Source organism: Zootoca vivipara, chromosome 5 (genome assembly GCF_965207765.1).
Source record: "Zootoca vivipara chromosome 5, rZooViv2.hap1.1, whole genome shotgun sequence".
Lineage (NCBI taxonomy): Eukaryota > Metazoa > Chordata > Lepidosauria > Squamata > Lacertidae > Zootoca > Zootoca vivipara.
The window spans coordinates 78,349,419-78,366,068 of record NC_142588.1 but is presented as its reverse complement, the minus strand read 5'-3'; the positions used below and the strand labels follow the sequence as shown (position 1 = coordinate 78,366,068).

General features: G+C 40.8%; 1 protein-coding gene and 1 pseudogene across 2 annotated transcripts in view; one reads left to right on the top strand and one right to left on the bottom strand.

Moving 5' to 3' along the window:
* The window catches only part of PPM1L (protein phosphatase, Mg2+/Mn2+ dependent 1L), a 167,512-nt gene that overhangs the window by 99,434 nt on the left and 51,428 nt on the right, over positions 1 to 16,650 (top strand). The gene's annotated exons all lie outside the window — the stretch shown is intronic.
* LOC148685747 (U2 spliceosomal RNA) lies at positions 15,198 to 15,350 on the bottom strand (annotated as a pseudogene).

Below are 16,650 nucleotides of genomic sequence, written 5' to 3'. Positions count from 1 at the left end.
AGATGGGCTACCTTCCCAGGTTGATGAGCCCCAACTGCCCCTCATTTCCTTCCACAGCACATGCAGAATCTTCTTCTTGACTGTTGGACCCACTATTGGGTCTCATCTGCCGGAGCCTGTCTTCGCATGTTCAACAAAGTAGAATACATATATTAATGGCCAGCAGTTTGATTTCATCACCATTCAGTAACATCTGTTTTTAGTTATGGTTCAGTTAGGCTTGTAGTTGGAAAATATCACACCCAGTTCCATTGTGGGGATTCGGAAGACAGTTATTACCCTAATTATAACATGTTCACTGGAAGGACAGATCGTGAAGCTGAGGCTCCAATACTTTGGCCACCTCATGAGAAGAGAAGAATCCTTGGAAAAGACCCTGATGTTGGGAAAGATTGAGGGCACTAGGAGAAGGGGACGACAGAGGACGAGATGGTTGGACAGTGTTCTTGAAGCTACGAACATGAGTTTGACCAAACTGCGGGAGGCAGTGGAAGACAGGAGTGCCTGGCGTGCTATGGTCCATGGGGTCACGAAGAGTTGGACACAACTAAACGACTAAACAACAACAAATAACATGTTTCAGGGATATATACAAATATATATATATATGCCACACATTATCTTATTTCCTCCTGCAGTATTGCCTGATTTCCTTCATGAACTGATCCAGTTCAGGGCATGCTACATTCCGGTAAATATCTGGAACAAACAGCCTTAGATTTTCTAATCCAAAAATCATATATGTGCCTATGAATTGCAAACAGCAGTTAATTGGCACACTTAGCTCTCACTAGGTTTGTGAACTGAGATGTGAACTTAAATTTATATTTTAGCCTTTCTCCATCTTGGCATTTTATCTGTAAAAACAGTTAAAACATTATATAAACTTTTGGCATCCTAGGGTGGCTACTTGCACGTCACCAAGGAAGAGAAAAGAGGACACAAATTTACTAAAAATTAAAATACTAAAAATGATTATTATATTTTAAATACAAATGGGATACTTCTCGCCATAGCAGGCAAGGTTGTGTCCAAGTGGCCTGTGTCTGGCATCTAGGAGCTAACTGTTGATGGGCAACTTCAAGGTCTCATTATCTGCCTTCTTAAGATCCTTTAAATTGGACTTAGAATGGGCAGACCTTCAGATGCAGGACTGTCCTCTGACAGCCCTTGAAAGAAGAGGGATGCCAGCTGTAAAGTGGGGAACATGGATCTCTGATAGCATCACCATACATAAAAGCTGCACATTAGAGCTTTCCATCACAAACTCTCCTGTGAATTTTTGAGCAGTAGCATACCATTGTATCCGTAGCCATCTGATGTAATAATAGCGGCAGCTTCCTGTCCTCGGAGTACCGCATCCTTTCATTCCTTCTGCCTGCCTGTCATTGAGCATGTCGAGGAAATGTGAAATTAAAAAATTGTTCACCCCAAAACCTCTCAAGGCTTTGGATGAAGAGGGTTTGTGAGAGAGGGTCGAGCCCTCCAGCGTGTTGCCAGTGGCCTAGTGGTAATCTGTCCTTCCAAATTAGAAAAGGCAATAGTCATCTTGAGATGAAACGTGAAACTATGGTTTGTCAGTCTGACAGGAGTGGCGTGCCAGCCCTCACTATAAGGCCCCCAGGATTCTCCCCAGGCCACACCCTTCAATACAGCTCCATCAAGTGCTTTTGCCTGGCTGGAATATGTTTGAACTGTATCCATGCAGGTGTGTGTGTACCTCTGAATTTTGTACAGTTGTAATCCAGGTTTATGTACAAAAGTAAGAGTCACATACATTGCTCCTTTTGCCTCTGGCCCCGCCCACACCAGCCTGTGGATCCCATAAATTTGCTCACAGTAGAATGCAGCCCTCACACTGAGTAACTTTCTTTTTTTTCTGCAATAATTTTTATTAATTTTTCCAAATACCTTAAACACAGTACAGCTCAACAATATTATTCTCCTTTAAATCTATATCTTATCCAAATTAACTTCCCTCGACCCCTCTTCTGGCTTCTCTATATTACTCTTACTTAAGCATGTTTACTATACATTCTATAAACATCTATAATTCCTTAATAAATTTTTGCATTATACTTTAAACATACATTCCTTATTATATTACAGCATTACATCTTATGATCTAACCAAATGTTTACAATAAACGTAATTATTTCAGTCCTGTGAGTGTCTTTATTTATGTATAGTTTTCTCTAAGTATACAATAAATTTGGACCATTCTTTTTGGAATTTCTCATTGTCCTGCTGTTGGATTCTTCCAGTTAGCTTTGCTATTTCTGCATACTCCAATACTTTCTGTTGCCATTCTTCAATTATTGGAATATCCTGTTGTTTCCATCTCTGTGCAAGGAGTGGTCTTCCTGCTGTTGTGGCATACAGGAATAATTTCTGATCTTCCTTTTTAATGTCCTCTCCAACCATTCCTAGCAAAAATGCCTCCGGGTTTTTTTATATATATATAAGATATACCTAAATATCTTTTTTAACTCATTATACACACTATCCCCAAAAGTCTTCACCTTGTCACACAACCACCACATGTGGAAAAAATTGCCCTCTTTTACAGTGCATTTCCAACAGTTCTTATTTTTCTTTTTGTACAACTTTGCTAGTTGGATGGGTGTTAAGTACCACCTGTACATCATTTTAAACCAATTCTCTTTTAAGGTCATGGATGCGGTAAATTTTATTCCTAAATTCCAGAGTCTTGTCCATTTCTCATATTCGATATTGTATCCTAGGTCCATTGTCCACTTAGTCATGACCTCCTTAATTTCTTCATCTTTTGTATGCCATTCCAGCAAAAATTCATATCTTTGTACAACCTTGTAATACCCCAGTCTCCAATATTGATCTATCATTATTAAATCCATAATTTTTTATCTTTAAGGAATATATCATTAATTTGGTGGTATTCCATCCATCCTGACAATCTAGGTTTTAGTTCTTCATAAGGCTCAGACTGAGTAACTTTCCTTACTCCTGCCCTACAAGAACCATCAAGGAGTCCTGGGCTTGTTGCGTACTACTACTCCCCTACCTTAGTCCAATCTCATTTGCCAGTTTCCATCCTCTTTTCAAAGTTTGAGTCAAGTCATAATTCAGTACTTCATCAGAACCAGAAAACAGGTTTTCACCTGACCTGAAAATCAGGATCAACTGCTTCATCACAGTGATCCCTTCCCTGGTTTTTTTTGCCTCAACAGGAATCTGGTATGTCAAGCCAATGGTTATTGATTTATTTACACCCCAGAATTTTAAGATTCTGCTTTCTCTGCTCAATCTTTGCTATGACTTTTGTTGTTGTGCTTGTTGCTCATTTAACTGTTGATGTTGTGATTTGTTCAATGGGAAAGCAGAGCATAAATGCTGAAACACGCAAAGCAGAATTGTAGGACCTGGTCGTGCTGCCAATTTGCAGTGACCTTGGCATGGCTCCTACATCTCTTCCCTTCCCTTCTGCCAAGTGTTATATCATTTTAATAATATCAGCTGCTCTGTGTGGGTTTTGTGTCTTCTATTACTATAAGGTCTTCAGATGAATTATGCTGTTGGAAGTCCAGTTCAACATTTCTCGTGTTATATTTTCAAATGCCAGTTCTTCCTGAAGCAGATGCACACATTGTTCTCACAAATAAGCATGTACACTCTGCGCTATTAACTTCATTATCTAAACAGGCTTCCATATAACTAACACATAACATTAAGCAGAGTAGGTAGTGTTGGCAGACCCAATTATACAGATCCCTTCTTTTAAACAAACAAGCATTAAAAGTAAAAAAAATTCCTTCCAGTAGCACCTTAGAGACCAACTAATTTTGTCATTGGTATGAGCTTTCGTGTATCTGAAGAAGTGTGCATGCACACGAAAGCTCATACCAATGACAAACTTAGTTGGTCTCCAAGGTGCTACTGGAAGGATTTTTTATTATTTTGTTTCAACTATGGCAGACCAACACGGCTACCTACCTGTAACTAAAGCATTAAAAGGAAAAAGATTGACAAGTGCATTTTGAACATACCATAAGTATTTGAAAACCTCAATTTCCTCCTTTATTTCCTCTGTCATTCAATTTTGCCATGCTGTTATCTGGAAATACTAATAGCCATAAATCCATAAATGGAAGATGTCAAGGAGGATCAAGCCCTCTTGTGTTCAAAGCATTAAGCTGGAGCCATGTCCTACAGCAGATGGCCCTTTCTTTCCATTTCATGGACACCAGTTCTCACTGGGCAATTCATTATTTTCTACAACTGAAGCAGCTGTGGATTACTGTAATTATGGATTTAATATATCCTTGACACTTCAGTGTGAATACTAATTCAAACTTAGCACATCTCCTTGGAACCACCAGATTAATTTTCTCATGGCAATATGATTTCAGATTTGAAAAAGGACTTTTAGAGTGCAGTGATTTTTGGCTCCTACAAAATCAATGTTTCTCAGAAATGGTCACATTGACTTTGTGTTGTTGTTGTTGTTGTTGTTGTTGTTGTTGTTGTTGTTGTTGTTGTTGTGCCTTTGGAGAATCTGAAGAGATCATTTCTGCCACCTTCGGCTTCTAGGTCATACGTTCTGGTTTTTGTTTTAAGTTCTGGAGACTGGTAGGAAAAGACGTCTCAACCAGCAGGTTTATGGTGATACTTGCATAGAAAAATAAAAGAGATCCACATGGAAATGACTTCTTTCTTGCTGAACCGTTAGCAGCGTACCAAATATTCCACAAATGTGTTGCACCAAGGGAGTGCTATTTCTGAGTCCCCCATAACTATTTTTAAACTTATTCCTTTCCTTTGAAGAGTAAATGTTCCTTGCACTTCCCAAGCGTGCTTATTATCATCCACAGTCCGTGCTGTTTTTAATATTCTAGGTTTTGACTTCAGAATTATTACCAAGAGGCTGCTATTCTTTTGAATGCACATGAGGTTTGCCCCAGTGTGATTCCATTAACATCACTTGACTTATTCCTGTTGAGGGAACAGGAGGAGCCCCTAAACATCTCAAGACATACTCTGACTGTGAATATCTATGTTCAGCTTTCTCAGAAAGCATTTCAAGTTGCATACATATTTCTGAAGTTTGAGACACATTTCTTTTCAGATATTTCCTGGGTTTAAGTGTGTCGTAAGTGGGAATTCATTGAATTGTGGAGTTGGAAAGGATCCTGAGGGTCATCTAGTCCAACCCCCTGCAGTGCAGAAATCACAGTTAGATCATCCATGACAGATGACCACGCAACCTCGGCTTAAAACCCTCCAAGGTATAAAACTCTCTACACAACCTCCTGAGGGAGTCTGTTCCATTGTCAGCTCTTACCACCAGAAAGTTATTCCAGATGTTGAGTCGGAATCTCCTTTCTTGTAACTTGAAGCCATTGGTTTGGGTCTTAGCCTCCAGAACAGGAGAAAACAAGCTTGCTCCATCCTCCATGTGACAGCCCTTGAGATATTTGAAGATGGCCATCATATCTCCTCGGTCTCCTCTTTTCCAGGCTAAGCATACCCAACCCCCTCATAAGGCTTGGTTTCCAGACCCTTGATCATCTCGGTTGCCCTCCTCTTCACACATTCCAGCTTGTCGATATCCTTCTTAAATTGTGGTGCTCAGAACTGGACACAGTACTCCAGGTGTGGCCTGACCATTGCAGATTAGACTATTATTTCCCCGATCAGGACATGAATCTTCTCTTGATGCTACATTGGGGGGGGGGTTGCTACCGCATCACACTGTTGACTTTAAGCTTGTGGTCTATTAACACCCCTTGATTTTTTAAGGTCAGGGTTTCCAGAGTTGTGCCCTCAGGAATACCTGCTTTGAGCCACATGCTCTGCCTGTGCAAAACGAGGCTTCTCCTTCACTGGCCCTGAGCATACTTTCTTGCCCTAGCTGGGTCCCAGGTTGCAGCGAACCTTCCACCAAGGCTGTGATGGGCACAGACATGCCCAGGGCCAGTCCATGGTCCAATTCCAGGCAAGCAGTGGTTCCAACAAGGGCTCGCTCAGGTAAGAGGCAAGTCACGAAGCAGACTGCCCTCCTAGAGAGCAGGTGTCAGAATCAACTGCAAGAAACATCTTCCAAAAATGACGGGAAAGAGGGTTGGGAATGAAGCAGATGGGAAGGAAAAGTGGCTTTCAGCACAGGAAAAACAGATTTATTTTTAGCAACGGGATTAACCATGTGTAATTAATTTACTTGGTAGCGGGACACAGTTGCTGGGCAGGCAGGGTGAGTTGTAAACCCCTTTAACAATAACGGCCATAAATTTCTGGTGAAGGCTGTGGGGAAGGGAGCCTTCATCCTGCCAGTTTCTGATGCAGGAAAATCTGTTTTATAAATGATAACCTACCTTCCAGCTAATTAGTTTCTTCAGCGGCATTATGTAAGACCATGCTTATCTTACCATAAAGGTTTTCTTCTGCGTTTTTTTTTAAATGAAAACTCTGTGCATATTTTTCAAGGTCTTAGTAGACCTGCTTATTTCTATGTAATCTTAATGCATTTTTTGCGGGGGGTGGGGGGAGTCTGTGGAGGGAATAAGTCCATTTAGAAGTATGTTCATAAAATATTTCTTGCAGTCATATCTATTTTTTCTGCTTTTCATATCTGAGGAAAGCCAGGATATTTCGGTGGTGATACTTCTCAACCACACAGAGAACATTTTTGTAGGTGACATTAATGATACAGGCCCTCCTTTCTAATTACTTAGCATTAGTTTTCAGTTTTCAGGCTTCAGTATTACTCACCAGCTGTTGTTGTTGCCCAGTAAGAATGTGGAGCAATTAAGTATGAGGGGTGTTTTTGTTTTTTTGTATTATGGATCCCTATATTGTGTGCAGTTAATGGTTGTTTAAGGCAAGCCAGATTCTATCAGAACATATGTAATTTCAAACAAGTGTTTCCCAAAATTCCATTATTTGAAAAATGCCTATAATCTTGTTTTGGTGTTCTCTTAACAGCCGTTTCATGGCAGCAAAATCAGCAAAAGGAGATGCGCTTCCATTTTGCATGATGGAAACCCCCAAAGGTTTTGCTAGAGAGAATAATTTTATATTTACATTTTGTTTCCTCCTCTCCCCTTTCTGCTGCTGCTGTCGAGTCCCTAAAAAGCAATTCCCTCCTCCCAGCAAAGAATCCCGTTGCTGCCACAAGGTTCCTTGGAGGGGATGGGCTTTGTCCACCCCCAGCCACTTTTTTTGGGACGCGGCCATTCATTCCCCACCACCACCATGGAAAGAAACAGCGGTGTCTCCATTGATTGCATGGAGTGTGGGGAAAGAAGGTGACATCCCTCAAAAACTGCTAGTGGGAAAGAGTTAAAAAGGTAAAGACACCCACCCCCAGCCATGATAGTGTTGCCTTAAGAGTCCTTGACAAGGGACAACCTCCACTCATTTTTGGTAATGCAGAGTCCCCAGTAAGCAAATCTCTTCAGTTGCAAGGGAAAAGTAAGGAAAAACCTTGTGTTGTGTTGTGTTGTCTTCGCTCGCTCTTAAATGATAAGGACACCTCTACCCACTCTTCCACTACTAATAATGTCTGGTTGTGTTACTCTGGTCAGAAGCACTCTGAGCATGCTATGCAACACACATCAGGAACGTTCAGCCGGAGTGTGGCCATTTGTACCCTGCTGTTTCCAGGTCAGATTGTGCCTCAAAACAAAACCCTGGTCAGTTTCTAAACAAGCAGACTTCAAGTCATGGGTTATGAATCTGGCTTCTTTAGCTAACCAAAGTTTGTGTTACTGTAAGCAGTGCTAAGCCAGGAGCCTGTGTGAAATTAAAAGTGAATGCAAGTGTTCGCCTCTTGGCCATGGAGGCAGGAGGAAGAGAAAGATGGTGGCTGGGTGAGCCCGTTTGGGTGTGTAGCGTGGCATTACATGGACAATGCAGCCACTGGATCATGTGGCAAAATCACGGTGTTCTTGAATAATCTTCCAACGTGTTCTTAAAGGCCACAAAGGACTTTGCACATGCTGATGGCTATATAAATTATTACTGTACTAATATTTATATTTTATTTTATTTTTAAAAAGACTGCTCTTTAAATCCATGCTACCCATATTAGTCATGCTGGCCCCATGACCCGGAAGCTCCCTTGGCCAATAATGCGAGATGAGCGCCGCAACCCCAGAGTCATCCCCGACTGGAGCTAATGGTCAGGGGTCCCTTTACCTTTATTTTACCCATATTGCAAGCTCCAAAAACACACATCATTAACAAGGATGTGCCACTTTCCTTCACCCCCATTAGTCTTCTTGAATAGATTTATGGGGGAAGTGTGATTCGCTTTCAGACTTGCCTTTGCTTTTCCCTGTGCAGAACATAGCAGTCTTCAGCAATGAATTAGTATGGATTTTTAAAACTCCTTTAGTTTGACTATAGATTTTTCATTAAGCAAAAAAGACATGATGTAGGAAAATAGACTGTAGCTGAAGGACACTTAATTACCTTTCAGACTGAGGCTGTTACACAGTGCACATACTGCAGGTTGTCCCTGTGAGGTTTTTTTTGGGTTAAAATCATAGAATCATAGAGTTGGAAGAGACCACAAGGGCCATCCAGTCCAACCACCTGCCAAGCAGGAAACACCATCAAAGCATACTTGACACATGCCTGTCAAGCCTCTGCTTAAAGACCTCCAAAGAAGGAGACTCCACCACACTCCTTGGTAGCAAAGGTTGTTGGTTGTTGTTGTTTTTTAAAAAAGAACAGGTTCATTTGAAATGACTAGGAGGTAATACGTAATTTGGTGAGCATTGCTTCTTTTTTACCTTGTTCATCCCTGAGGAAGCAATTGACATCTGTTAGTTCAACTGGGTACTTTCACTGTAGCCGTTAATACTCTCTTTGACTAACTGAAGATTACATGGCGTGAGCTTTTCAGCCTCTCACTAGGGCCAGCAAGGATTTATTATTTATCTTGGCTGGTTGAAATATAGGGGATCCTGAACAGCAGAGGAAGATACTTTGCTTAGCAAAATAACCTTAAATTGTGATTTCTTTCTAGTTTCCTTATGCCTGCATTAAGTTGGGATCATGTACTTGCCACTGAAAATGCTAACACATTTATTACGGCATGCGCTTGTGCGGGCTACCACCTGATTTATCAGGTGCATAAAGTGTTATCCTGAGTTACAGGTGTGTTTCTTGGAAGGGGGGGTTGTAAACAGTGAGGTCAGAGGGAAATGAAATGAAGAAAGTGACAGACAATGATACTTAACTAACTGTGGTAATTGCCCAGAGTTCCTGATCACACAGAAAACATGGCATTGGTAAACTCATTAACATATAAAGGTAAAGGGACCCCTGACCATTAGGTCCAGTCGTGACCGACTCTGGGGTTGCGGCACTCATCTCGCATTATTGGCCGAGGGAGCCGGCGTATAGCTTCTAGGTCATGTGGCCAGCATGACAAAGCCGCTTCTGGCAAACCAGAGCAGCAAAAGGAAATGCTGTTTACCTTCCCGCTGTAGTGGTTCCTATTTATCTACTTGCATTTTGACGTGCTTTCGAACTGCCAGGTTGGCAGGAGCTGGGACCAAGAAACGGGAGCTCACCCCATCACAGGGATTCGAACCGCCGACCTTCTGATCAGCAAGCCCTAGGCTCAGTGGTTTAACCCACAGCGCCACCTGGGCTAAATATTATGGGCTAAATAACATATATTATGAGCTAAAAATCCTCAAAAGATGGTGTGGTATAAAGCTTAAACAAGACTCAAGAAAGCAGACTAAAACAGCATAGACCAAAACAGATTTTGGAGGGCTGGGGAAATGACAAGTCCTTTGCCTGTCAGTGGAGTAAGTGCCAGGCAACACGGTCTGGGAAGTGGATTCTACAAATGAGGTGCTACCACTGAAAAGGCCCTTTTATTGGTAGTCATACCTCACCTGGCAGGGGCATTTGCCTCTAGAAGATCTCAGAGTCCGCATAGATACATGTAAAAAGAAACTGTCTTCGTATATGTGGATCCCAAGCTATGAAGAGCCTTAAATATCAAAAACAGTAGTTTGAATTGGTCCCATAAATGGAGTGGAAACCAGGGAGGATTATAAATCACTGGCATATTGTGTTCATACTGGCAGCCTAACTGACATTTCTGGCACCGCATACGATTCACTGTACTATTCCAAACAGGAGACTATTAAGCAGAGATTGGATGGCCATCTGACATGGATGCTTAGTAGCTGAGATTCCTGCATCACATATGGTTGGACTGGGTTACTCCCGGGGTCCAACTGTGATTCTATGAAGGCATGAATAACTGATGCAAGGTTGTCTTTGTCCAAGTGGAGTCCTATCTAAGTGCCCCACCCATACAGGCCACTTGGTGCCTCTGTTTGGTTTAGCTGCCCTACATTATGGACTTGATCCTTTACAGGAATTCCTTTAGAATCCCATAGAATGCAAATAAGCATAGCTGCCAAGTTTTCCCTTTTCTCGCGAGGAAGCCTATTCAGCATAAGGGAAAATCCCTTTAAAAAAGGGATAACTTGGCAGCTATGCAAATAAGAAATGTAAGAAATTAAAAATGCAATAAAAAAGCAATAATATTTAATGTGATGGATGTGCTGTCTCCCTTCTTCAACCACTGCACCCGAATGAACCTCACGAGCCACAGTTTGGGAACATCTTTTCTGGAACAAATTCAGATTACTACTAGAACTCTTCAGTTGTCAAACGACAAGCAGTGAGGCCTTCATAAGTGTGTCCATAAGGCTGTAGAAGCAATAACCATAATTGTCAGAATAACGTTAGATCAGCCCAAAGAATTAAGACTTTGGTGTTCAAAATACGAAGTGCATTTTGTCTAGCTCGTGGAGAGCTTGTGAGCTACAGGCACATTTTCTTGAACTGTATTAAAGCAGGGTGTGAGTTTCTCATCAAGGCCAAACAGAATTGCTTCGTTTGATAATCAGTCTAAGCCACAATGCTTCTAATTTTTCCAGAACTCCATTAAAGCTCAGCTTGGATCGTTGTACAGTTGGAAACGGGATGAAAAAGGAGAATTTCACATTCTTCACACTTCATTGGACACATTTATAAAAGTCTTTATGGCTTCCAGCTTCAGTTGAAAAATCTTGTGTTTTACAGGCAGCAGTGAAGCAGAGAACGCCCAGTGTTATATGTCTCGCATGCCTCAGATATTTCCCAAAACACAACCTATTTCAGATAACAGTTCCTCAGTTTTGCTCTTAATACAGTAACATATTCCAGTAGATCATGTCGCAGAGTATATAGAAAGAAAGCTCTGAAAAATATGTACATCCTATATATATCTATTTTGCTTGCTTATCTATTTATGTGGAAATCTGCTTTGGTCAGGTTTGGGTTTTTCCACGGTGATATTTAATGGTAGTTTTTAATAAAAAATCTAAGACTTGCCCTGTTAGATCAAACTTTTCACCACCTGCACTGTCAGAGGCACTGTCAGATATTTGAATACTAGTTGCTGGAAACCATAGTGGGGGAGAGGGCTATTGCACTCAGGTCTTCCTTGCGGGCTTCATAAACATCTGGTTGGGCAATGTGAGAAGAAGATGCTGGACTAGATGGGCCAGTGGCCTGATCCAGCAGACTTTTACATTGTTAAACCAATGATCCATCTAGTCCTAGAATCATAGAACTGTAGAGTTGGAAGGACTCTTCCAACAAAATTGGGAAAGGAGTACGAAAAGGTTGTATATTGTTCATCATGTGAAAGGTTGGACTGGATGAATCCCAAAGTGGAATTAAGATTGCCGGAAGAAATATCAACAACCTCAGATATGCAGATGACACAACCTTGATGGCAGAAAGTGAGGAGGAATTAAACAACCTTTTAATGAGGGTGAAAGAGGAGAGCGCAAAATATGGTCTGAAGCTCAACATCAAAAAAACCAAGATCATGGCCACTGGTCCCATCACCTCCTGGCAAATAGAAGGGGAAGAAATGGAGGCAGTGAGAGATTTTACTTTCTTGGGCTCCTTGGTCACTGCAGATGGTGGCAGCAGCCACGAAATTAAAAGACGCCTGCTCCTTGGGAGAAAAGCAATGACAAACCTAGACAGCATCTTAAAAAGCAGAGACATCCCTTTGCCAACAAAGGTCCGTATAGTTAAAGCTATGGTTTTTCCAGTAGTGATGTATGGAAGTGAGAGCTGGACCATAAAGAAGGCTGATTGCCAAAAAATGATGCTTTTGAATTAGGGTGCTGGAGGAGACTCTTGAGCAGGCATCCCCAAACTTCGGCCCTCCAGACGTTTTAGACTACAATTCCCATCTTCCCCGACCACTGGTCCTGTTAGCTAGGGGTCGTGGGAGTTGTAGGCCAAAACACCTGGAGGGCTGCAGTTTGGAGATGCCTGCTCTTGAGAGTCCCATGGACTGCAGGAAGATCAAACCTATCCATTCTGAAGGAAATCAGCCCTGAGTGCTCATTGGAAGGCAGATCCTGAAGCTGAGGCTCCAATACTCATGTGTATTGAGGATCCAACACCTCATGAAAAGAGAAGACTCCCTGGAAATGACCCTGATGTTGGGAAAGATTGAGGGCACAAGGAGAAGGGGACGACAGAGGACGAGATGGTTGGACAGTGTCTGAAAGCTACCAACATGAGTTTGACCAAACTGCGGGAGGCAGTGGAAGACAGGAGTGCCTGGCGTGCTCTGGTCCATGGAGTGACGAAGAGTCGGACACGAGTAAACAACAACAACAACTAATAATAATAATAATAAATTTTAAAAGCACACCTAAACTAGTGGTTAGTCCATTGAGAAGTCATGCCCTCAGATCAAAAGATTATCTTGCCTAAGTTCTGCATGTCTTATCTGATATCACATTGGGAGTGTTTGATGGGAGAACATGCAACAAATTTACATGGGAGGTGAGCAGGCTCCCCTCCACATGTATTCATTGCTTGTGTTTGCATATAAGAATCAATTGTGGTTGATTTTAACCATGGTTTGCTCAACAAATCATGAGTAATCTCCAGTGCAAGAAAACAAGCCATGGTTTGCTTCTCCAAAGCTTGACTTGTTTTCCGGTTGCTCTTGCCTTTGAAAAAGTGCATTTCTGGGGTAGAGTGGCCAAACAAACTATGTCTTCGTATTATAGTTTGTTGGGGGAAAAAACAAACCAAGGTTAGCCTGCTGGGCTGGTTTCAGACATTCAAAAAATTAAACAAACCATAGTTTAACAGTGTTGTTGTTAAGAATGTGCAAACCAGACCACTGAATACCTGGGGGGGGGATACATGGGGGGAGCCCCCATGTATAAAATTGCTGTTCATGTATAATTTCACCTGCTGCATTTTGCAACTGTAATAGTGTGAATTGAAACCGGATGAGGAGAGAAGTGTTTGCTTTTAGTGAAAATACCCCTGTGGCCAAAGGCAAGTTAGATAAATGAAATGTTTCTCTTTAAAAGCAAGAATTACTGCATTTGAAGTAGTGATTATATTGTATTTTCCATGTCACTCCACAAATTTGAGTTCTGGGATTCACACATTTACTGTTGCAATAGCATCTAGTTTCAAAGTCCAGTTGTAGTAATTGGTGGCGTAAATCTTTGCTAGACAAATTACAGGCACGTACAGTAATTGGACATATAATCAAATTAAAAGAAAACAATTTTTAAAAGAGTGGAAGGTTCATTCCAGGATAAACCACAGGTGCAACTAGAAACAGTATTTGATGAATTATTTCTTATTTCTTAGCTATGATTGGCAAGGAATGCCTCAACTTCTAAATATCCACAGTAAGGCCTCATTAATTTAATGGCCTGAGGGGATTCAAAATGTTTGGTTAATTATGATCTTGCCTAAGAGGGATAAATGTTTATATGTGGTTGCATTCAAATAAACATAAGGAGTTTGAGGGTGATGGCAGACATAATGTTGGAAAGAGGTCTCAATATGTTCTTCACCTGACATATGAGCTTATCTTAAGGAAAGACCTGCTGGATTAAACCAGAGGCCCACCTCTAGTCCCATAGCCGGTGCTCACAGTAGCCAGCCAGATGCCTTGACTTCCTCCAGATGTAACAATCTGCATGACAGATTAGCCATCGGTCTTGCCCTCCAAACCCACCCCATGTTTCAAGCAGGCTTCTCTATGTTTTATGGGGCATACATCAACCATAGAATTTCATGCATCACTCAGCCTAATTTCTAAAAAGCACAGCAGCACCATAGAAATAGAAAAGGACCAACAGCTACAGAGCAGATGTGAATCTAATCAGGGCGGTAGGTCACCACTGAAGCATCATTAGAAGATGTTCCTCACCAGGTTTCTGAAGGTTAGCAATGAGCTCCATGGTGCTGCAATCAAGAAGTCTCTGTCCCATGTCCCCACCAGCCCTTACTTCCAACTGTGGTGGAACACATAGCAGATATTTCCTCAAAGATCTCAGTGGGAGCAAGTGAGGGGTTCTTTATGTACTCTGACCTCAAAACATGTAGTCCTTTAAAGCTGATTGAACTCAGAAACAAGAGAGGCATCAATGTAGATCCAGTAATGTTGGAGGTGGGGAAACAATTACAGCAAACCTAAAGCAGTGTCTTGAGTCAAATCAATGCAAACAGAGAGAGCAGTCATGCAGTGCTGCTGAATCTGTCATTTCAGAACATCACTGAACTTCATTACAATTCTCAGTTGACCTGCCCTTCCTGAGTTTTCACAGAATGCTATGTCCCATATCCAATAAAATCATTGAGATACTTGATGGAGGAATATTTTTCTTCCAGAAATTAAAATTGCCATTTTAGCTGTGGATAGCAAATCTGTCTTCTTCCACATTGCTTTTGAGATAACCTATTAAAATGTCAGCTGGAATTGATAGGCACTTGCCTGTTCAGTATTATGTTCCAAATGGTTCTAACCATTTTGAACTTGGAAAATGCATGTAAAAAGCCAACGTGACTTTCCCCTTCCCTCTAACGTGCATTGTGACCTAATTTATACACCTGCTTCAGTAAAAAAAAAAGATTTTGCAATTAATCTATTAAATTAACACATTAATCGGTATAAAATAAAAAATAAAAAAAAATCCTTCAGTAGCACCTTAAAGACCAACTAAGTTTTATTTTGGTATGAGCTTTCGTGTGCATGCACACTTCGTCAGATTAATCGGTATAATTCATTTTTCAAAATAATCAGACGGTCAGGATTTTCCTACTTTTTTTTTTAAGGAAAGCTGATATTTCAATAGAGATTAGATCTCATAAATACCAGACTAATCTCTTACTGCCATTTTGTATAAAGAATATTTTCAAGTGCATACGGTTCTCTTCTGGACCTAAAGAAGATCTTTCTAACTAGAGAATAAATTCTACACTTGATTTTAGCCAAAAGGCCGAGAAGCGATAACTAGAGAATAAATTCATCCCTTATCTGAAAGAATTTATACTCAGAAAGTCTCTGTGTGTGTGTGTGTGTGTGTGTGTGTGTGTGTGTGTGATTCATTGGAATGATAAAATGTAGCCATTTACAGTTAAATTGCATAAGGTGACTAGATAATAACTCTCCAAGGTATTTCGATATTGTCAATGGCTTTTTAAAAGTTTAACCTGCTACTTTGATTTTTACTGTTTAAAGCTCAGCATATTTGCAGAACCATATTATGGCATTTCAATGACTTCCAGACAATATTCATATCCCCTCTGTTTCTCATCAATTTCACAAATGTTTCTTTTTAAAAGTCCCAAGAAGAAAAAATAAAATAAAATGCCCTATCCTCCTTTTAATAAGGTTCAGTTGCCAATTGCAAACACGCAAACACCATGTGTCAACCAAGTCCTTCTGCCAAAAAAAGGGAAAAGCTTGTAAAAATTCCGTGTTTCTTTTGGAGCATTTTTGGTTACCATGGAATTTGAAGATATATAGACTATTAAAATGTTGTTATTAAACTATAAAATAACACACACACCCATTAAATAAAATAAAAAATCCCCAAAAGATTTTTCATCCCAACGATGATAAACAACAAGCCTAGTAGAAATCTTAATGCTCCATATTCAAATACTTTACCATCCCTCTCTGCTAGGTCAGTATATCCATTCTGTTGTTGATTTTTCACAAAGCAAAAAAACAAAAAAAAATCAGATGTCAGAAGTTAACTGTAAGCAAGATGAATTTAAAGGTAGATCTAAGAAAGTTGAAATGTGTGCTGCAAAAACTGTTTATATCATTGGTGCCAAATACGTGGGTGCCTTAGCATCCTTCAAGGACAGCAAGACCTTGGCTGTCCCCAAAGTATGATGGAATATGAAATCTCTGTAATATCTCGTCATGCAATGAGAAAGTTGGACGAGGTGGAGAGCGTATGTGAGAGCACCATAAATCTCCCTCATAGGAAATACTTAGATGCATTTTAGAACAACTTTGAGATGTTTCTAGTTTCTCCATGTTTCAAAAGCTTTTCCTTTTGCAGCGGCTTCGTTTTTATGTGTGTGTGCCACCATTTGCTTTAGAGAAAATGCTGATTTGCCCCCCCCCAAATCCTCAACTGTGCTGAACTGATACAAAGAGGGCTAGAGATTTCTAGATGTGCAGAGGCCCTTTGCAACATTCTGAAGTCCAGCATTAAGACAAATTACATTGATTCACTGAAAAGAAATATTGCACACATTGGGTTGAACCCAGAGGCTCTTCCTTCATCAGATGAG